The 23,597-nt window shown below is 41.1% G+C and overlaps 2 long non-coding RNA genes and 6 other non-coding genes across 8 annotated transcripts in view; 2 read left to right on the top strand and 6 right to left on the bottom strand.

Moving 5' to 3' along the window:
- Positions 1-2,134: 2,134 nt before the first annotated feature.
- Positions 2,135-23,597, bottom strand: part of LOC128887959 (uncharacterized) — a 47,917-nt gene continuing 26,454 nt past the window's right edge. The window contains exon 3 of the long non-coding RNA XR_008460120.1: positions 2,135-2,306. This is a non-coding gene — a long non-coding RNA (uncharacterized LOC128887959). The remainder of the gene's footprint in view (positions 2,307-23,597) is intronic.
- Positions 9,023-10,642, bottom strand: LOC128887962 (uncharacterized). Its single transcript, XR_008460123.1, has 3 exons — positions 10,535-10,642; positions 9,669-9,725; positions 9,023-9,340 (listed from the first exon to the last, which is right to left on the bottom strand). It is a non-coding gene; the product is annotated as an uncharacterized LOC128887962 (long non-coding RNA).
- Positions 9,856-9,927, top strand: Trnaq-uug (transfer RNA glutamine (anticodon UUG)). The gene has a single exon. It is a non-coding gene; the product is annotated as a tRNA-Gln (tRNA).
- Positions 21,568-21,660, top strand: Trnay-gua (transfer RNA tyrosine (anticodon GUA)). The gene is made up of 2 exons: positions 21,568-21,604; positions 21,625-21,660. It is a non-coding gene; the product is annotated as a tRNA-Tyr (tRNA).
- On the bottom strand, positions 22,199-22,270 carry Trnaq-cug (transfer RNA glutamine (anticodon CUG)). Its single transcript has one exon. It is a non-coding gene; the product is annotated as a tRNA-Gln (tRNA).
- Trnaq-uug (transfer RNA glutamine (anticodon UUG)) lies at positions 22,355-22,426 on the bottom strand. Its single transcript has one exon. It is a non-coding gene; the product is annotated as a tRNA-Gln (tRNA).
- Trnaq-uug (transfer RNA glutamine (anticodon UUG)) lies at positions 22,519-22,590 on the bottom strand. The gene has a single exon. It is a non-coding gene; the product is annotated as a tRNA-Gln (tRNA).
- Trnaq-cug (transfer RNA glutamine (anticodon CUG)) lies at positions 22,961-23,032 on the bottom strand. Its single transcript has one exon. It is a non-coding gene; the product is annotated as a tRNA-Gln (tRNA).

The raw sequence follows: 23,597 nt of genomic DNA, 5'->3' as shown, positions 1-23,597 counted from the left end.
CTACTGCCGTTTGCGCCGCGGTAATTTGTGGTTGGTAATAGAAGAGGGAAACCCCCGACGAAATTATTATCCAGAAAATACACGAGCTCTACGCTCGACACTCGCAATTGCGCCAAACCCGTGCCAGGATCTTCGGCGACCCCCAAGAACTCGATAAAAATGATTCCGTGTATTGCGGAGGGTATGAATACAAATTTTTGTTAGAGTCGTTCGTTCAATATCGGGCTTTTGTCAAATTTGGGTGATCGAATTTTAAACCGATTGGATATGAAAATTATTCCAAGGAAACTTTTTGGTAGATTTTAATTTTTAATGATTGCAGGACTTTCCTAATTATTAGATACGCATTAGATTTGTAATCTGAGCACGGAATTCGAGTGATTCAGTGAGTGATTATTTTTCTTTCTCTTACAAAGGAAAGAGATTGTTGAAACCTTCATTTATACAATTGAGAGTTGTGCTGCAATATGGAAGCAGCTCCATTTTTTTTTTTATGGTTTTGAAGTTGGAACATAATCACGGATTTAAAACATTCCTTTTTTTTATGGTGCAATAAGGAGGAAAATTTGAAAAAATGCAACGAATTTCTCCAAGCTTTGGAAACATCGCAGATGAATCTCCACTCCGCCGATTACCCAATCGCAGACCAAACTCTGCACCCCCAAATGTCACCGTTCCCCCCACACCCCCCGAATAAGACTTTCTACTTCGCGTACGTTATTCCCGAGTCAAGAGGAGTATAATGGAACCTCGCGAGACCATTCTTCTCTCTATTCATCGAGTATCGCGAACTTGCGCGAGCGATCCGCGTACGCAAAAAGCTCCTCGAAGCCACCTCCCTGCGTAAAGGCCCGTGACTCAGCCCTCTCGTTGCGAAGTTACTTATAACCAGTTCGCGCCGAAAAGCACCCGTCCCCAAAGATATTCATCTCCATCAAGACAAAGCTAATAACTCGAGCGCGGTTCACCGAGCGGAAAGAAGCGATGCCCGTTCTCTCGACTCTGCCCTTTGAACTTCCATCTCTCTCTCAGCGTTTTCCGCGACACCGTAGGAGCGAGGACCATTAAGCCTGACACAATCGCGCGGCGGGTGGTCAAGTCGGCGAGAGAAAGCGCGAGAGACAAGGGATAACGGCCGTGAGCGTGCGAAGAGGGTTCCCGGTGTCTCGCCTCCATTATCGTACCCCCGGGGGGCGGGGGGGGGGGCGGAGCAAAAGTGAAAATGATAACTGGAGTAATGATCCAATGGGTGACCAACGAGATCACGTTGGAAGATTGCGCCCGCATCGCGGCATCTGTCGGCGAGACGCGTTTCCGTAAAAGGCAGCCATGCGCGCTGATTTCGCGCGGATAAAGTTACGAGACGCGAGGTAAACGTGAGACCTGGGAAGGGAGTATACCAGGGAGCGGTATACTATATTTTTCACTGAGGAATTAAAATAATTCGTCCCGAGTGCTAAGTTTCAAAGAAAATAAATTCGAATAAAATGGTTGAATTTCGATGAAGTTACAAAGATAAATACCGTGATCAATTTTTGATTGTGTAGTTTGTAATAGTCTACAAACAAAATTTAACAAACTGTCACAGTAGAAATTTTCAAGAGCATTAGTTTAGCAGGCAGCGCGTTAATGAACCATTTATTGACACAATTTTGTCTCGGAAATAAAAATAAAGGCTGATCTTAAATGAGAGAATGGTACAATAAAAAAGAACCTAGAATAATTATACATCAAGCTCATTGCTTTGCAACTTCTCGAGACGTGCATGTAAAATAGGGAGTAATTGATAATTCGATAAGAAAGATTTCGAGACGCTTCGTTTGTTAAATTTCTGGATGCGCCACTGCCCCCATCGAGCGGAACTAAAACCACCCACCTCGCGCGCAACCCTTCTGCTTTTGACCCATATTTCTCAACGAGCGAGCACGAACGAGAACGATGACTGAGTATAAATTTTCAGCGCCATTGTTGAGTCGGATTTCGGGTATTCGATGGCCTCTGTGAAACTGCATGGGAAAAATAGAGAGAAATACCGTTTATTTGCGCTTCGTGCGTTGTAATAACTCGTGAATAATTGGAGATGCGGACGCGATGGAACGCGGAATAAATAGAATACGTTTGAAAGGTTTTGCAGCGGAATATTTATTCGGTGTCGAATTATTCCTGCTAGAAACACGAGACAATTGCAGATATTTGCAATGTCTCGATTGTGCAGTGTTTATACAATCGCAAACAATATTTCTGATAATCCTTTTCCATTGGTAATGCCATGATTCTTGGTCAGCTTAATTCTTTTCGTCGATCATCTGCAATGAGTGCATTGAAAATTAATATCGCATAAAAATATCAGGTGTAGAAATTGAAATCATATTAACACGTTGATCGTCAGACCGATTCGCATGGAAATGTCTACAGGACTAAATTTTTGTCTCGAGACAATTGAAAACTATAGAATTTAACATTTGTCATATTACTTGTTTTTGTATTTTCCTCCAAATTTACGAATTCTATCCAGATTCGTTTTCATGAACATTTAGCCCTTGTAATTAATTGTTGAAGTTCCTTAGTGAAAAGCTCTGTCATCCATATATGGATGACGTGAGATTCAACGTGTTAAATGAATTTCTGATTGATGATAGAGGAAAGTAGATAACGTAATAGGAATAGAAAAGGTGAAACTATTTACGATCAGTGGAATCGGTGCGGGGATTCGATGCGAGAAGAATCCGCGATACTAGCAAATTGATGCAAGTGCGTCAGTCAGCACGAGAAGTGTGTCAGAGTGTGAATAATGGAAGCGTTTAGACACAAATTGATTTGACCAGTCAAATGATCTGGAATCTCGTGTGCTTGGAAACTGTCGGACGGAATTCTTCGAGAAAATCCAAATATCCCTCTCAGACTTAAATGCTGGAGAAACCTCTTAAAGTTTTGTATGCACTTGAACGAAGTGATAAAAGGCACAAGTGTTATGTAAAGCTTGTAATACTTAAACTATTACTATACTACTTTTCTCCCGTAACATCTTCAAATAAATCTCGCTACTTCCCTTGATCTCAATGAACGTTACAATCTTAAATTTCTTGCAGCAACCTTGCGTATTTAATTCACAATATTCGTTGCTATCTGAAGCTCATTAAAACGTCTTCAATGTCCTCCAACTAAATATTAAAAATTCCCAAGCGATCCAAACGGCTCATAAATACTAAATAACGGTTCGAAACAACACGAAGAATCATGCCAGGATTCAATTAACCGAAAAAGGATAACGGAAGAAGCCACACCCCCGCGTTCGCCTCGGGCAGGTCCCACGTTACTTTTCCACGCCGTTAAGCCGCCTGTTAATTCCCGTTAATGCTTCCCGTTAATTACGTATGCATCTCGATGCACGGACGAGCAACGGAGCCGAAATGGCACGGCGTCGAGCGCATTATGATGCACCCCAAGCGTCGGCACGTGACCTGAGTCCCGCGCGAACCGCGCCGGATTTTAAAACGCGCTGTTAAAAAAAAGGGAGGGGTGCGGGTGCAGAAGGGGACGTCTTCCTCGAGGACAACCGTGGCTGTCGGTAGCGAATTAACGCTGGAAAATAAAGAAGCGTGCAGGTCACGCCTGGTGGCAAAATGGCCCGTGACTAACGCACCTCTTATTCCACCGCCACTCGATTCGGAGGAGCGACATGTGACACGCTAGAAAATCGCGCAGAGGACAGGGGGGCGCCCATATTGCTTCGTCGTTTCGTCGAGTTTGCCGTCGTCGATGTTATTAATGGCAGGATGTTGGACAATTTGTAGCTGCCCCGGCAATTTTCCGTTATTTTCCAAGCGATGGGATTCGATTTGCTACCTGCTAGACGGTTCCGGGTCCCGAGCGCGCTTCTAATAAGGAAACGGTGATTATTAGCACCTGCCAAGTGGAATTATTTATTTCGCTCGCGCGGAGCAATTATAGATACTTTTTAGGGGGGCATTGGGTACTTTGTTAGGTATCAGAGTATCCTAGGGATCGAAGTTTTTGTCTGCATTACAGTGTTAGAAGACAGAGAACATTTTAGGATTAATTTAGAGGTATACACACCTCGACATTAACAATGGTAGACTATTGATTCCATATACACTATTGTGTATATGGAATCAAAATTGTGCAAATTATTATCTAAATTAAAACACTCGAGACAAATTAAAAATTTACCTCATTGCGGTGCGTAAATAATTTGCAAAATCTACTACTGTGTGAATAGAAACAAGAAAATATAGAGCTTGAACAAATGGCAGGATATAGAATCGATTTCCTGGTGTTACTAATTTGTGAAATCAGGAGTTGGGAGAATTTCCAAGCATATCGCCCGAATCGTTTCGCGTCGATTTACGTCGTTGAGGTTATTAATGGGCAGGATGTTAGACAATTTGTAACGATCCCGGCAACGTACATTGAAACATGGCCGATTCTCGTCCCCGATGGTGATTCCACTCGTTGAGGGTAGCATTTATAAATAATCGGCGGTTTTAATGGGGTCGCGCGGAAGCGAAATAGAATATTTTTCCAGCGCGGAGCGAGTTAATCGCGCAGACCCGCTGGAATTATTGTTCCATCGCGAATTCCACGGGCGCCGGCATCGATTTATCTGTCCTACGCGGTGCTCCGCGCGGAGAATTATGTATTCATGGATATTTTAATGAACTATCACCGCAATGGTCGTCCACAGCGTCCCGTTATCGCCCCGAGCTGCGCCGCTTCGATTTAGACGACCGATGATGGATTAAACGGAGACCCAAAATGTCGTTCGCGCAGGAAATTTCAAACCGTATTTTTCTCTCCTAATGGCATATTTCTCTCCAATTCCCCATACCGCGTGAATTATATTGATCGATGCGTACGTTCGTCCAGTGACAATATTTATTGTGATATTTACTGGATTAACTTTTCGTATTTTATATTAATTTCATTCAATTCTCCAACTGGATGAAATACACAGGTGATCGATCCAATAATAAGATTTATTGCACGTGTAATCTAAAACGAAATTTTGATGAATAATCTCCAGCAACGTGTATGCACATTAACCCTTTGAGTGCCAGAGGAAATTTTCATATATATCCAAGAAATTCCAGACAATTTTAAGCAAAGATGCATGATAGTAAACATATCGCTTTTTGCGCTTTTAACAAGTGTTTAGAGAAACGATATATATATCGCTCCTTGGCACTCAAAGGGTTAAATTACCCATGTGGATCTATCTCTCTGTACTATTATTAATTTAATTACCAATTTCACCAGTCCCATCTTTACTCTAACACGTCCCTCGATCGCTCTACTTCGTCGCGTCTTTACTGCTCTCGGAACGAGCGCGAATCGATGTTCACATCGAAAAGGAATCGCGAAGCACGATGCAAACAAGGCGGCCGCATTTATCTCAATTACATTTATTAGTTTTGTGTCCCGAATCCATCTCCGGAGCACCGATGTGTCGCGATACCGCTGCTCGCGAGCACGCAAACTGCACGTAGAATTCTAATTACACGTGTTGTTATCATCGATTCGTCGAAAGCGCCGGTTAATTACTTGCGATCACTGTATCGATTTAACGTAATTCTCAGACATTCGCCATCAGGCATTAGGAAGTAAGCAAAACACGATTAATCGACTATGCGTATGTACGTTACGTACGGGATTCGCGCAGCTCCCAAGATTGGCAGCGCGCACACGGGGTCGCTAATGCACGCCACGTCGGGCTGGAAATTACCCAGGTAGAAATGATCGATCCAATTAAGCACACGATGTAACGGAAATGTATAATCGTATCTAGAGACGGTTAAAGACAGTCGTGCGTATAATTGGTAACATATACGGTCGTTCCATGCACGCTTAATACCGTGCAATGATAAAATCTTTAATAAAGTGCCAGTTACTCGGGGCGATGAATCTTCGCGTAAGTGGCGTCCAATTTAAGAACGCAATAACGTCCAGTAAAATATCGTCGATAAATTCGTGCCCCCCTTGTTCTTAGAGAAATTTGTCCAGAAATTTACGGCCGAAAACGCGGAATCGTAAAAGATACGATTTAATAAATTGTTTAACGGCGAACGCAGAAGATGTTCGATGGAGTCGTCCCCGATATCTTTATTAGAAGGAACGAGCCAGTCAAACTGGAGGGTTTCGATCTCGATTATAAGTAAATCGTGCGGTCGATGGAGACGTCTGGTTGTTTTCATGAATTTTAGATTGGGCTGTTTGAGGTGGTCTACGATAGAGACTTGGAATAGATGTTAGAACATCAAGGTTTTGGTTTATTAGGTGGTTTATACTTTAAGGTGACGACTCGATGGTTAAACCTAGGGGTATTTTCAAATTTTTGAGAACTAAAAGATTCCTATCGAAACAGGGAACAAGGTATAGAGCCTCCAAGCTTAGAATAAATGTAAGCATTGAAATTGGAAAGCTTTAATTAAATATTAGTTGTAGTTGTCGCATTTTTCCTTCATCGAAGAGGATCTGAATTAAGAACCTAAGGGACCATTAGACAAAGAAGCCATCTTTATTTGAATTCCACATACTACAATGCAACAAATCAAAACACTTCCGCTTCCAAAACCACCACCTGCCGAACCCCTGGAGTCCGCTCTTCCCCAATCATCCTAGACCATCACAAAGACGTTCCCTTGGACCAAACCCACGAATCGCGTCATACAATGCACCTTTCTCGCGCAGCGCCTTTTCAAAAATCAGATTAATTGCACGAGAGGTCGCGATCCGCGTGAAAAGGCACCACGGCGACCTCAAAGGCGCGGAACGGGTGAATGCGAGGTAGCGAGGGGGTGCTTTCGACGGTATCGTCGAAATGATCAAAATAATCGAACGAAGGAAGCGGCGTCGCGAGCACGGCAGGGGGCAAACCGTAAAGTGAATCTCATTAGCGGTGCCTTGACGCACAGGACGTCTGCGCAGAAGGGGGGCAGGGGTGTGGGTGGTAGATGGAGTCGTTTCCCTTTGATGTCGAACGAGCTGCTGCCCTCAAGGGCCGCAGCACGCGGCATTATTGTTATCGCGAGACGAGGCTGTTTCTAATTATCGGAAAGGAACCGGAAGTCGCAGCCTGCGACCCCTGGCGCGAAGAGGAACAACTCTCCGCTCGCGGCAGGAGGGGGAGGAACGGAAGGAAAGGCTTCCTGGGCGAGCATGCGACGAAAGACAAAGCGGGGGGTCGACGGCCCACCTGTTCTTTCGGCTCCCTTTGACGAATGGCGCTCGCGAACGGTCACGTATACGCCCCGACTCGCTTCCATTAATCATATTGACAGTGCAGAATGATCGGCGTCAAGTGTGTTACGCGTACCACGGGGCCCTCCGTCGCGGTTTGTTTGGCTTTCATTAATGTTCGATACGGAATTGGGAATATTAATTTCTTCCATGATTGATCCCTGATTAGGAGGGAGGAGGACGATTTCAGGGTGATTCGCGATGCTTTTGTTCTTTTTGCGAGGATAACGTTTGGATGAGGGTACATGGCGCGAGCGATGCCTGGCAGGGAAAGAAGGTAGCTGATGTGTAACATCTCGAGTTATTATTATTCCTTACTGAACCATCAGAATTAATGAAGTGGAGTTTAGAGAATTTTATAATAATCTTTTTATAGAATTCTTTCTCTCGAAGGTGCACCTGATATAATATCTGACCTTAAGAATGCATCTATTTACATTTGAATGTTAATACTCCTAATTTGATTTGTCTTCTAATAACCATAACAGTTCAAAACAATTATTGTTCGAAGAAGTAGGTACTTCTATAACCACTCCTAAAGTGACCAGACTATTAACACCCCGTACACTTAGCCCTTTGTACTCGGATCTCTCATATGAGTGGGCATCGTAGATCTAAAAAATTTTATTAGCGACACACCACTGCAAACATAAATCCTTTACATTTGCAGCCGTGTCAACGCTTCAAGAATGCTATAATAATTTATAACCAAGCCTAGTAATACCAAAAAAAAAAAGACAAATTTCCAAAGTTAGACTATTTTATATGGCGCAGAGTGCAAAGGGTTAGATTGCATCACAAAAATAAAGACGAAACTTGAACTATCCCTCGTGGAGCATCTTCCTTTCGCGCTTAAATGTGAACCTACACACCCCTCTAATCGGTAGTTGGTGTGCATCGGGCATGAAGCGACGCGAGGAAAATAAATTCGTGAATGCCCGCCACGAGCACATGTCACACTGATTGCACATCCGCTTCCGTCGTCGTCGGGCAACAGCGAAGACTACGCGGGCCATTATAAAACCGGGCCCCACGAAAAGAAACGTAATATTTATTGCCAGCTTCCGTTCAATTAGGGGTTGACACGCCGTTCGAGGGGAGGGGGGGGGGCGGTGAGGAGGGCATCCAACAGCCCCCCCATCGCAAGTCCCCCCCCCCCCCCAAACCACGCTTTCTCTCTTGCTTGTCGATGCTTTCGAAATCTATGTTCGCTTTCACCCCCTGCGGTGGGGTGGTCTGAATTTATATATTGTTCGCCCCTCTTCCGATTCGGGACGACACTCGCGAAATGGCTCAAGAGGCTTTCTTCCCTTACAAACGGCGAGGGGGGGTTGGAGTGTCGAGAATGTGGGAAGGGGTTCGTGAATTACCATTATACCCTCTCTTTCTTCTCGCAGCTTCCTTTTCTCGGGAAGGAATGAGACGGATGGCAACATGTTCGCGGCTTACTTCGGGATTTGATGTCCGATTGAAACGACGAGGTAGGGTGAAATATCTGTCGATTCAATTAACGATCACTGCGAACATATTGGTGTGTTGATTTTTTTTATTCGCGATGCGTTAATTTACCAGGATCAGAAGTTCGAGAGTTTCAGGCGCTGATGCGCAAAATCCTAGGCTTCGGATAAATCTGAAGTTTGCCGATGTGTTTGCCTCGTTTCCTCTGTTGAACATTTTACAGAGAAGGAAACGAGACAAACACATCGGCAAACATCAGATTTATTCGAAGCCTAGGATTTTGCCCATCACTGGTTTTAGGCAAGAGAGTATTAGCAGAGTAAAATCACGTTACCAAGGTCGAATTCATTTAGAAAGTTAACTAGACTGTAGGAATATCGTCCTTTGAACGATCGAGGCACTCGAGATACCCTTGGGTGGTGCGCAAGCGAAAATCTGACCTGGGTAACCATAAAACTTTTTTTTTTCGTTTGCGCTCTGGCCAAGGCTTTTCCCTCGGCTAGGTTTTAGATATCGTTCAGCAGTCTTCGAGTTAACATCGTCTGTCAGCTGAGGCCTTGTGACTTTTATTAAGTAAAATTGTGGAAAGTTGAAAGTGATTTTCCCGGTGCGTATCTTCTCCTAACTGAAATTGAACGAGACTGTGAGTACCATTTTACTTAAACATTAGAAGTAACAAATATCGATGGCACTTTTATGCAAATATTCTATCTATATAGAAACGATAATATCATTAATAAATAATAGAAGTACTAATAGTTAACAAAATATACAAATAATACGATACACTTCCACTAAGCTTCGTACTTGAAAAAAAAAACCCTTACAGAATAAATTTATAATAAGAGAGCATTATTTAAATTCTTTGTTTTACAATTTAAAAGTTACATTTTTATAATATTTTACGATATAGAGACAGTGTATTCGGTTTAGAAGTTTCTCCATATACTTACTTTATTTTTGAAGTTAAATGATCTCAAACAAATTTTTAAACTGCTCAGGCTCTTCAACTGTAAAGCACAATTTAATATAAATCAATAGAGAATAACGTATAGCAACAATTGAAACGTAATATTGATATTGATTTGTTGGTATCGATCAACCGAAAATGAAATGCAACAAGACATCGTTTAACACGAAGGTCCCATGGTGTAATGGTTAGCACTCTGGACTTTGAATCCAGCGATCCGAGTTCAAATCTCGGTGGGACCTAATATTTTTTTTTTCGGAAATTCCAACAAATAATTGATCCAACAACCCCAAATAATCATTTCAATATTGCTCACTATTTTTTACATTAAAATTCTCCTATAACACAATTAATAATTGTCGAGAAACAGCTTAGCAATGGGGCATCGACTTTAGACTCGTATCGCAACACGTGACCATCTATCGGACGACCCACGATGTTGTAGTGCGCTTTTATTGCTCGTTTATTTTTAACCAAGGCTTATCCGTTGAGAAGTCGTCGTGTCGTCTCTGCGAACGGCAGCGATATATTTATCGGTTAATTATCTATCAATGAACGAAGTTTTCTTCGTATAACAGACAAGAGATATAATATAATAGAATCATTCAAAATTAAATTTTTATTAAACCGGTATCGAATACATGTCCGTCAAACAACTCCAACTCTGACACGTGCAATTCGAAGCTCCATGAAAGTGTCACGATATTCGAACTCGTACATTATTTTTCACTTTACAAATTTGAAACGAAACCATTGAAAGAAGATATTTTTACTTATAAATCAATATTTTTATATCGATCAATTCGTTTTATTATTAACCACAGTTTCGATAAATTCCTATATTTTTACCATATTTAAATTAAAGTTGAAAACCTTTCTCGGATAAACCATCCACGCATGTGCGGACCGCAAGTGCCACGATATTTGTTTTACAGCGATTAATAATCGCACGAATGCGTATGCTGCAACACGTGACGCGTGTCGGGCGATCGCAATATTGTAATGCGTTTTCCTTGCGCGTTTATTTTTTAATGAAAGCCGATCCGTCGTGGAACGGGACGCGAGTCGTCTTGTCTTGTCAGCGATCGACAGCGACGCGTCATAATTCCCTGCGACACGACCGTGAAATCCTCGTGTCTGTCGGGGCCGCTTAATCGGTAATTATGTAACGCGCGGATACATCGCACGGCCGCGTCTAATCGCGATAATTCATTTATTATACATGCAACTCGATAATTCAAGAGAGGCGTACACTGCGCTATCCCGGTTCATCTGCGATACATGTGTCCACAGGGCTGTCACAAGCCAGAGGTGAAAGGGACACGTGCCCCTTGGCCGCAGACGGGCGCCCCTTAAGAGTAAACAGGATTAATAATAAATTTAATGACGGCTTGGTGCAGAACGATTATTGCAAGATGTCTTCCAACGCGTTTTATTAAAGAGACATTGTACAAATATTAGGTTGTCCGAAAAGTTTCTTTCGCTTTATTAATAACTAATACATGCACGATAGTTTGTTTTATGTAACATTACTGAATTGTGCACGATTCATTTTGCTTCATTACTGTTACAACATGAATATCTATGAAATTAGATTGTCTATTTATATAAACACGACCACATCAAATAATTGAGTGTAACTCGCGAAAGAAACTTTCGAGACAACCTAATATAATATTATAGTCTTTTATTATCGCTTTGATAAAAATAGAGATTTGATCAAATCCCTAAGGTAGATGATCAATTCGCGGGAGATGTTAAAATGACAATTCTGTGAGGTTCTTACTTTCTTCAGGGAAATCACCTCACAGAGTAGTTATTTTAACATCTTCCGTGAATTGATCATCTACCTTAGGGATTCGATCAAATCTCTATTTTTATCATTTCCCTGCGATATATACATAAAATGAACTTATAAATACATAAAATGAACTATAAATTTGTCGAATGTACAGGTGAAATGACTTTATAAAATGTATACATAATAGTATTCTTATCAATCTTGTCGGATGAACCGTATTCAAAACGTATTTAATTGAATTGCTGGCAATGGAGACCGAAGTGATTGACGTTCATTGATTATCCTAAGTTGACGATACCGTCGCACTCTAATTTACACCTACAAAGGGAATAGGCACGAGGCACTGTACTATATCGTCGCCCTGGGTAATGTAGTACCTAGGCATGGCCCTGTGCACACAGGTCATCGCGAGGCTCTGCGATGCGAGGGCTTATCTCGAATCTCTGCATCGCGGCTACCTGTCGTGTCCCTCGCGGATCAAAAATGCATCGGGGCTCCATTTACCGACAAAATTAAGGCTTCCACGCGATCGTCACTGTTGAAACATTGTTAGTAATGCAGGCTCTGATGACAGATTACGTTCCATACAAGGTGCCATTAAGGATTGATTAAAATTGTACAAATTACAGACGCGGTGATGTTTCATAATTCAATTGCCCTCGCCGCGATGCGGGCGATCGGTGTTTTTATCGTTGACGTACTTTGCGTAATAAGAAAACATATGGATAAATTATTAGGAGGGAAGCTCGACGTGACGGGGTCGTTAACATTGGTTGGGAATCGCGACGAAAGGTGTTCGTTATTGACCGTGGTCATCTTCGAGGAAAGAAGCATGTTAGGAAACGAAATATAAATAAATGGGGGATGCGAACCATAGGAAATGGAAATGAAGAGTCGAGGGAATTTTATTTCCTTCTATATTCTCAGTTTAGTATTTAGTGCCAGGCTTGATTGTAAGGATTTCGTGGTATCTATATGAAAACAATTAAGAATTCATTTGTGAGAATATTCGGGTACTTGAAATGTTTGCATTTCCCTGAGGCGTAAATACTGAAACTGACCAAGAGTCACGTAGGTACATATATCGCGGTCTCGTTCATATATCACCCCCAATCGCAAAAGTAACAGAAATTACCCGTTCGTGTGACAAACACCTCCAATCCCGAGTGTGACGTGTCTGGATGTCATCGATCACAATCGCAAAATGCCGACGCGAATAGTAAAATTACAAAAATTGCACCCACGCTGTTCCCATCTCTTGTTCGCGCACGCAAGCGTATTACTATCAAGCGTTCCCTCATCGATCCACTGTTTTCATCAACGCACGCCGATCGAAATCTCTGAATTCTCACTAAATTTGTTTTGTTAATCAACGAACCCTCGTTCACATTTAACGCATGCTTGGTGCAAAATTTTCATTTGAAATCCAAAGTGTTATTGCATTGTGATTCTTTTCGTCAAGATGCTCTATCTTCATGCACTTACACATCCCTATAACTTATATTTATATTAAATCAATAACAATTTTTTAAAATTTAATTCGTTCCAATTCACAAATTCTATTTTAAATCGAAGCTGAAACCTGGCATCTCCGCTAACATATTTTCACGAGTAGTACCGGTTTGAAGTAACGAGCCCCGAATTTCGGGATTTCTAATCGCCCGGCTGGCTGTGATGGACGTCTCCATTCGCCAATCGTGGAATATTCGCTCGTACCGTAATCTCTGCGCGGACGAATGGCCGCGGCGCGTTTTTTAGCCGTCGCGGCGTTTCGCGGAGCGCGTAAAGAGCAGCTTTACGATTCCGTCGAGACAGGGTATTGTCAGGTGGGCGGATTCGCCTGTCCGTCTGTATTCTCCTCGCAGGTGGTTCGCAGAGCTTGTTTCGAAATGGACAGACTTTTTCCCCGCGGGCTTTAGAGCTGTGTTTTTTTTTTTCCACGCGAAAGCTATCACGACCTGCGAGATCGCTTTTTTCAGGAAACGTCGAAACGAACGCGTATAAACGTGTCCTGAAATTTGTATCGCTAATAGTCCATCCTTTTTGATACGAACTTGGTCGGTTTCAATAGATGCTTGTATCATTTAAATGTGTTTATAAAGTGTGCGGTGTGGATTGTATACACAAAATGAATTCGTTAAATGTATACATATAAAATGAATAGCTTGGATATGTATATAGAATGAATTTATGAAACGTACTCATAAAATGTATTTATTAAATGTACGTATGAACCGAATTTATAGGATATGTACACAAACGAAATGAATGTATAAAATGAATTTATTGAATGTACACATGAAACGAATTTACAAAATGTGTACATAAAATAAATTCATTGCAGTGTCTCGCGTTCTGTTACATCGTTCGACTGCATATACCTATAATCGAATTTACGTTTCATCTTTTCTCTGTAGAAAATGGGATTAAATTCGCGTAAATGAATAAACAATAAATAAACAAATGACTACCCTCGAGGCCAGCGAATGACGAGACGGAAATGATCCCGAATGGAAACTAATGGTCCCCCTAATGTAAGAATACGGGTAGAAAGTGGAGCAGGGAAGCGTGCGCGATCCGCCATTGCTAGGATAAATATCCGTAAGGAGCGGAGGTAGTTTGTTTTTAAACGCAAACACAGTGTACTTCCGCGAGCACCAGCGGCTCCGCGATTTTTCTCTCTCCTTTCTTGCTTATTCTACAAAAAAAAAAAAAAAACGCGGAGGTGGATTTTAATGGAGCTCTCGTTTAATGCCGCATCACGCGTTGTTTATTACAGCCGCATCCCGTCCGCCGATAAACATTTTTACGCGCGGTTCGAATTAACGCGGAAAGGCGGGTACACTCCCTGTATGCAATATTAATGATCCATCGTCGACGAGATATTTTACTATTACCTATTACTGCAAATCGATAGTCGATGTGGACCATTTTCGTTTTTAAGCGCCGTCTTCGTGCACCGGCCTCGTCAGAATTTTTTGTTAATTTAAACGAAGCAATCCTTGATAATCATGAAATTGCTGATAAATGAGTTTCTAATTATAGTTTTACGGTAATCATTATTATTTTAATACTTGTCTCGTTAGATCAAGCTAGGTGCCTCCTCGTAGACGAAGCAAGGGAACGAAACAATTTTCATTTTATTAAGAAACAAAATCGTTAAGCCTCCCGTGGTAAAGCTTTTATATTTGAACTACTGGACGTTCAATTTCCCTCCAAACGTTCCATTTCGATCCTCGAGTTCGTTCTAACTCCTCCAGCAGATTAATAAACCCCTTCCGTTGTTTCGACGACCCCTTAAATCCACAGGTGTTGGTGTTCCTGTTCCTAAGGTATCGGAATCCGAATAATCGGTTATGATAATCGGTCGTCGCAATCGGGAACAAATGGGCCGAGTAAGCGATCGAGCGTTCATTAATCCCGACGGAACGGTCGGTTTCGTGAACCAGATTCCTGGGAAACGAGAAACGACGGGCCCCTACCACCAGACTACGACCCAGGGACATTTCCCCCGCGATCGTTACCGGAAGTTCATCAAGATGTGACAACGCTACCGTGAAACTCTTGCGCGCTCGTAAAATACTTTCTCAATTTAAATTCGAGCGTAGACGATCCCTTGGAAGTTTCCGGTTAACGAGCGGAACCCCGTAACTCAGCTGGACGATAAAATACCTCCGCGTAATGACGGAACGCGTAATCGAGAGTCACACGAGCCATCATCCTGACACTTCGCTCGCGGAATTGCGCGGATAGACGTTTCAGCCATTCCCAGACGGTATCAAGGCACACTATTCATGGGACTGTTCTATTCTCGCGGTCTAGCAATCATCCGGAGCCTTCCCTGTGGGAGTTCCGGGACCATTTTCTACTTTTCAACTTTTGCTTTTGCTTCCTGGGGAAATGGAATTCTGGTAATGCTATGAAAACGAGGGACTGGACAGTGGACAATCGAGGGAGGGGTGCTCGAGTGACTTTATAATTCAAGTTTTTCTGCGATTTTGTTGAGAATGCGACTTTAACCGATCTCACGTGGCTTCGTACACCTCGTCTTATATTTTAACTCTTTGGTATATCTATGCTCTGTGGCCCTATACGCTCGTTCAGTAAAATAAAAATTAGTATAAAATCGAATTTAACGTTATCCGTCTGAACGCTATTAACACTGTTCTCGATCGACTTCACGTGGCTTCGTACACAAGATGTTTTTTAGTATACCTGTGTACCGTGCCCTTATACACTCGTGCAGTAAAATAAAAATTAATCCCTTGTGCTCGAAAGGTGATTCTCGGTTTAGGTTCGGCGCAGTAAATCAACCAGCAATAATATTCGTTTAGGTTTAATTATTTTGGAACTCGAAGTGCTAATAAAATAATCATCGATGATGAATTCGTGAAATCTCGAATTAGTTTAATCCAAGCTTAATATTCGTGGCAATAGAATGCTAAAAAAGTGTAAAGCTTTAAAATAAAATAAAATAAAATTTAACGCTATCCTCTTGAACGGTTTAACGCTATTCATAAATCTCAAGCCCCGATTCTTACGAGATCCTAATACCTACCCAACAAACTAATCCACGATTTTATAACAATGTCCGTTACTAGCTTCCGCGACAATTTCGGGTTTTAAGGAGAAGTGAAAGCTCATCTTCCCCTGACAGAGGCGTCCGACTATTACCCGAGGAAACGGGAGGACTCGATCGGTCGATAAAACCGGGCAGTGTATCGAGAGCTGACGGCGGGCTATAACTGTAAACGCAGCGAGTGCATCGGGTAGTAAAACGCCGGTGCGCACCGAATAAAAGTAACATGACGGTGAATTAAGGAGGATTTACGCGCGACGTCGGATTTATCGTGCTGCGAGCAGTCGCGTTAACCTATCGACGATGTCGGTTCACTGTCAAATATTCCCGTCTTCCAAGGACGCAAAGGGATCGACTAAGCTCTAGCGCCATTGTGCTGTCAATGGAAATTTCAATAGAAGAATTCACTTTACGAAAAAGTTTCGCTTTAGATCAAATAGGCTAGAATAGATTCGAAACGCAAACGCAGAGGGGATAAGTCGCGGGTTTAGGCTCGGAGCAGCCACTCGACTCTGACCGAGACTATAGTTCCAAAACTCTCAGCCATAAAGCGGCCAGGCGTTTGGCCGTCTTATCCGCGAGATAGCGAGGCGTTCCTCGTGAAGTTGAAGCGGCGAAGGCGCAAGGGGACGCAGGGACATTAAGCTCGCGACTCGATTGGATAACAAACATTTTATCGCGTTTAATTTTGAGAGCGGTGCTCGGCCGCGCGGCGTTAAAGTTTAACAGCTTCTTCGGCAATAAATAATATTATGCACGCGAGCACGCCCCACCGCTCGCGGGAGTGTGCCGCTGGGGCAATTAAATAAAATGCGATACCGTTCGAGTTATGACTGGAATCTTTATGGTTTACTGCCGCGGCGTATTCCTTAAATCGGAGCATAAAGTAACTCGAGGCCCCCGTTTATACGTAGACGCTCGCGCGAACGAGAAACGATCGTCGAAGCTCTTTCGTTTAGCGTTGTCTCGGGGCGGAGGCGGGGGCGGGGCGGGGAGGGATTGTCTGGTTTGGTTTGGCAGTTTCAGGCTTCCTTGGAAGGATAGCGAGTGATTGAAGCAGGTAATAGTTGTTTTTTTACTGATCTGGAGTGGAGTGTTTCAGGTTGATGGTAGCCATTGTGATAATCTTCGGGACTCCATCGTTACATTTTGAAACAGGAAGTTTGGTCTTCGGAAGTACTTATGCGAAAATATTCGTATACTCCGTTCCGGATTTGCTGATTGGATTCATTATTATTGGAGCTTTGTTTCGTAGATTATGATCTAGATCTTAGAGGATCGTCGTCGTGAGCGTATTCGTGTTCTTCAGAAGGGTTCGAAAGTATTATTTTTTTGTTTTAATGCTTCGGGATTGTATTTAAAATTGTCATCGATTATTTACAGTACACATTTCGCTGATAATTTTGTACATAAACCAGCTATTACGGTGCAATGTTACCTACTTGAACGACCAGTCCGCAAAAATCAAATCACGATTGTAACCCATAAAAATGATCGATCTTGACCAACTAATCTTGCGATTTTCACTGAAAATATTTTCCCCGTCCGGTTACTTGAATTTCACGAAAATTGTGAAGAACCGCGACGAAACCGTCCCCCTTTAAAAATCGAAAGATAAGGCTGCTCGTGATTCGATAACTAGAATTTATGTCCTCGAATCTCTCGAGTCGGCGATAAAACCGATGCCAAGCAAATACAGCCAGATATCGCCGCGTGGCTCGGAACTTTGCATATTTTTAATAGGCGGAGCTTCTTGGGCCAATTTCCCGTTTCATCGTAAAGCCCCAAATACTCGAGATTTATGGCCGTCGCGTCAATTATAATCCGTTTCAGTTGAAAGCGACGCGGCTCGCTCCCCGAGGCGTAACCCTTCGCGATCCCGTGACACACCCTCGAACTTACATCGTAAAAAAAAACGAATATTAGACACCAACCCCCTCTGGTTCTTTCGTTCCTCTTGGGGAAACCTGAAAAAAAATCAACGGCTGGGGGCCGTTTAAATAAGACGCGAAATTTTTTATACGTCGAAACGCGCCGCGTAAAAGAGGCTGAAGGCGTTCTTAAAATGGCCCCTCTTTTCAATCGAATGATTACAGTGCACGAACGTACAATGTCGCTATTTAACTGCACCCTTAAAAATTGTTTGTCTACGCGACGGTTTAACAACGTGGCCTTATACGATCTCTCGTTCCGTTCCCCTCTTTTTACATCGTCCATTTTGCTGGCGCTACCCCGCTTAAGGTGGACGTTAATGTATGCGCCGAAACGATGGCGACGAATGGTCGACGTCTGTAGAGTCTCGATTCGATGAAGGAATGAAAGTGAATCGTTAAAGTACAATATTTTTAACACGAGTGAGTCGAACGAATTTTTATTCTTATTCCATTTTCGTCTTGTGCCACTTTTGTAGGAACATTTCTGGTATGAACAAGTAAATTCGTGTTCCTACTTTACTTTTTTACTCAATATTTCGTTTCAAAATTAGAACATACTTAAAATTAATATTTTATTGTTTTCTAAATATGTTTGAATAATGTACAATATCTATGAAACTCGCTCCTCTTCCATTGCATATCTCCTTTCCACATTTGAAGATATTTAAAAATATGATATCCCCTAATACATAATTAATCTTCCACCATTTATATTAAAAAACCTTCTTTCTACAATTAAAGACACCCGCAAGGATTGTCTCGAGACTCCAAAATTACAAAGTTAATTTAGAAAGCTTTGATCCATCCACTCAAGCGCAACAATTTATTCCACCCCGTTCACATTTGATTGAAAAATGCTTGCACAAACTCTCCCTTCGATAGTACTCCAAGATATTCTCCAAAAATATAAAAGCGACTGTTTGTCAGACAAATCCTCTTACAAAAGGAACCGTTGTTTTCATTTGCCTCGCGACCGCACGCCGTAAACGCGATAAGGTCGACGTCAATTTCCCCGATTTCTCTCGTCCAATGGAAATTCGCCGGTTTGTACCTATCGCTTAAATATCCGAATACCTTTTGAGGTCGACCTGGATTACTCTGTCGCGATTCCCGTGGCCCAGATCCGCGGAAAAACGAGGGTATCAAGAGCAAGGGAGGAAAGCGCGTACTTTCCGCGATTCACCGCGTCTGACCATGACCCGGATAACACTACTTGTTCCCGTTTCACGTGCGAAGCTTTCGGGGCAACGATGCAGGAAGTCGGTCACCGTAAATGGAATTACAAAGCCAGTCGAATTTTACGGGACCCAGATTCCCGTCCTAGAAAGATTGTATCAACAATCTGAGATTCACTCCGGAATTTAAAGTTCGCTTTTAAGCTGAAGTTTGGCTGTACCGTGCCTGGCCTAATTTTGTCGGGAATTACGCGTATTCGAAAGGAATCTGAGGCACATCGATACTATAATAGAAGTATGGCAACAGTTATTTTAATATAGACTAAAGCTGGAAGGAAGTATGCATAGCTGTCGTGATAAATAGATCGTGGATGTATATGCAAGAAATTTTTAATTGAAAGTTTCTCTTATCTTCTAAACAGTGTCGTATGTGTCTCACGGTAAAGCTTTATATATCTTTTAATTTGTGAACATGCTTGTTCACACATTTTCTGGTATTTTCAATCTCATAAATATTCGTACCCTCTATGTCTATTGAAAAAATTTGACTAAATTAAATAATAATTTTGATATCATCAAATGAATTTTTTATTATAGATACGTATACGAATAAGCTTATACATGTATATATTTATATATACATCAACATATTTATACAAACATCCACTTGGAAAGATCGAACCTACTATTTAATTTAAATAACGCTTAGCTAGTCCTCGAAGACTATTATTTTTCAATTGTTTACGTACCTTTCTCTATTTCGCTTACAAACCACATCCCTTAAATTAAACACTCCCCTTCCCTGAACGCCAGTCTTCTCGCTCGAATAATATACATCTCCGAAAATAAAATATAAAAAAGAAACGCATGGAGTATTTACCTTGACGTCGACAAGAGCCCCGCAATGAATTCAATTGTATAAACACGTCGCAGATTAAGAACGAAGCAAATATTTTACCAAGCTTACCTTGAGCGTCGCATTAAAAACGTCCAATTATTCACGCGCGAGGAGCTCGAACCTCCCTCGCTCGCTACTAATTGAAAGTCCCAAGACCGGTGAACAATTCGGGATTTATCTCGGAAAAATTGGCCGCCGGGTACAACAATTTCCTTTACACCGTGAAAATTGTCGTGGGATCTGCAAATACGGGGTCTCGCGGATCCCTCATTAAACATTCGTCTCTCATTAAACCAGAGTGCGATCTAGCTCCTTAATTCGACGATGAGGAGTAATTAAGCGTTCCTGCTAGGGGCATCAGGGGGTACGGAGGGGGGTTAGAGCGGAGACACAGAGCCACGGAGGCACTTTGTTTCGCAGTAAACCTGGTTTAATGACTTCATGTAAAAATACCCCATCGACTTTACGATATAGCTTCGCCGTCCCTGCATCAAAGCCCCTCCCTGCCCCCGCCCCCCCCCTCTTCACGCAGATGAAGGGGGGCGGTTGTCTACCAACGAGGATCCTCTGCTCTTGGGGGTTTTCGGCTACGACCATAATTTTATAGTTTTATGTAAACTGTATCGGGGCCATGAAACACGGGCAGCTACGATGCCTTGATGGTGATTGGCGTGCACGGCGAGATAGAGAGGATTCCTTGGGTATAAAATTTTCACGATGCTCCAGTCTCGCGCGGCTTTGACACGCAATTCTTTCTCGCCCGTCGCCCCGAGACGTCGTAAATAAGTGATAACTGTATCGCCACGGCGAAACGCGAGATTAACCCCGCGGCCCTGGGTCCGTTTTGACCCGTGCTGGCTTAAGGTGACGTTGACTTGCCAACTTTCGCGATGATTTCTTGTTCTAGTAACATTTTCGAGTAGCTAAAGCCATAGTTGATTAAGCATGTCGATAGGAAGTGTAGGTATTAAAAAGTGCCCCCCTTGAGACGTACGTCCCACGTTGAGAACCTCTGCGATGCTCCCTGATCGATATTCACGCTGGTATTCGTTACAGTAAATAGAAGAGTCGATTTTGTTTAAGAATGACGTCGCATCTTTTCGGCGAAAGTAAATAACGATATTATAGTAATAAAAAAGTGAACGATAAAAATAAATAGAAAATTTATAGAGAGAATAAGACGAATATTAAATCAGAAACCTTGCACTGAAATAATGAATTCTTATTGATTCCTTTCCATTTGCGAATTAAACAATGAGAAATGTTTATGGATAATAAAGTAACTCGACTGTGTTATACTTATTACAATATTATATTTTATTTTAATGTGAAACAAAAGTTGGGTTCATGAGTATAATTTTATTAACGATAATTCTCATTTTCTTCTCATATTCGATTGATTGTTTATTCCATACGCGTCATGTACATTGTTTGTATGATCAATATTTATGTATCAATAGGTATAAATACTTTCAGTAAACCCGGAGTCTTCAATCCTTCGATAGCTCAGTTGGTAGAGCGGTGGACTGTAGTTGGGAATTTAAACGCGGACATCCATAGGTCGCTGGTTCGAATCCGGCTCGAAGGAATTTTTTCATTTTTGCGATCTTTCGATTTTATTTTAACAATTAGGCGCGGATCTTATACATTACTGTTTGTTTAAACGTCTATAATTTTTTTTAAATATTATACGAACGATTTGATATAATTACGTGAAATGATCTTTTCAAGCTTGGTACTGTGATTATTATCGAGATGATATTGAAACTTCCACTTTGTTGATAAATCTATTGTGAACAGAAACATAATAATAAAAGTGTCAATTAATATAAATATATATTCAATGTATCTTACGCATTAGACGAAGCTCTACATGAATAAATACAAAATTATCCTAATCCTAATTGATTTGTTTCTAACAATACATCTCCTCAGTAAACTCAAACGATACAAATAATAAAGTAACAACTTTATATACAATTTTAAAGAGATTTAAAAATAAAACTTCGTTTCTTATTATCATATTCGTAAGTATTAAGACAAAAATATTTGAATAGCATTCACAGAACGATCAATACAAGTTTTTAAGACAAAATTAAAAAGAAAAAAGATAATAAAAAAAATGAAGGTCCCACCGAGATTTGAACTCGGATCGCTGGATTCAGAGTCCAGAGTGCTAACCATTACACCATGGGACCTCTCGATAGGGGTAGTTTTTTTCACCCTTGTCTTCCGGCCAAAACATACGATCGAACTACAATAGAAGCATAATAAAAAAAATTAGGTTCCACCGAGATTTGAACTCGGATCGCTGGATTCAAAGTCCAGAGTGCTAACCATTACACCATGGAACCTCTTGTTGTGTCGTTATACTTAAGCGCACTTTTATATTGTACGTAACATCGAGATGTAATAATAATACCAGAACGATGATAAAAAGCGAAAAAGGTTCCACCGAGATTTGAACTCGGATCGCTGGATTCAAAGTCCAGAGTGCTAACCATTACACCATGGAACCTCACGTTCGATCGACTGTTAAAAAAATCACTAGTCGTCTGAATATTTTTAACAAATTTATAATAACATTAGTAGCAAATTTGAAATTACAGAATTTAAAATTAAAGTTCATATTATTAACTCCTATTTGTTATTTTGAATAATATTTAATAATACAGATTGGTATAGAATTTTAAATTCTAACTTAATAATATGCACAAATATCAAAAAGTATAACATAAGTGCATTGTTTTTTTTTTTAATAGAGTAGTTTTAATGAATCTGTTAAGGAGCTTAGGATCAACATTTTATATTTATATTTTTCTTTATGATTTCAATCGTTTGAAACTATTTATTTTTTCTTTATAGTTTTGAAAATATAAAAAAATAGAAGGTTCCACCGAGATTTGAACTCGGATCGCTGGATTCAGAGTCCAGAGTGCTAACCATTACACCATGGAACCACTTGATACATTATTTTTTTAAAACATTTCTCAATTTCCGCGGATGTTTAATATTTGATATACTTGAAAAAATGACAGACAAGCAGATTCCCAATAAATGTAAACCCGAATCGACAGAATCAATGTTCAGAGAGCTGAGTATTTTACCAGAGAACCTTTTATTAAAAAATTCTTTTAATATTCATTAAAATTTAATCATTTCTTCACGTTTATAATAATTTACAATTGACAAAGTATATATCTATTAAAGATGAGCACATCATGATACTTATGGACACGTCATTTTAATAGCAGCTACTGTGAACAGAATTATTATTTAAATAAAATAACATTAGCATAACAATTTTTAATTACGATGGAATTTATTTATATTATTTAATTGGTGTTGATAATCAAGACGACATTTAAAAATCGTACTAATCATTCTCTTTTCGAAGCCAAAAAAATTAATGTTACTTAAATAAATCATTTTGAAATATTTTCTTTAATTGTTAGTTTATGATGTGGATAAAAAATGCAAAAATGCAGGTTCCACCGAGACTTGAACTCGGATCGCTGGATTCAA

This window comes from Hylaeus anthracinus, unplaced genomic scaffold (genome assembly GCF_026225885.1).
Source record: "Hylaeus anthracinus isolate JK02 unplaced genomic scaffold, UHH_iyHylAnth1.0_haploid 11989, whole genome shotgun sequence".
NCBI lineage: Eukaryota > Metazoa > Arthropoda > Insecta > Hymenoptera > Colletidae > Hylaeus > Hylaeus anthracinus.
Note: the sequence above shows the minus strand (reverse complement) of the source record. Positions and strands in the feature narration are given on the sequence as shown.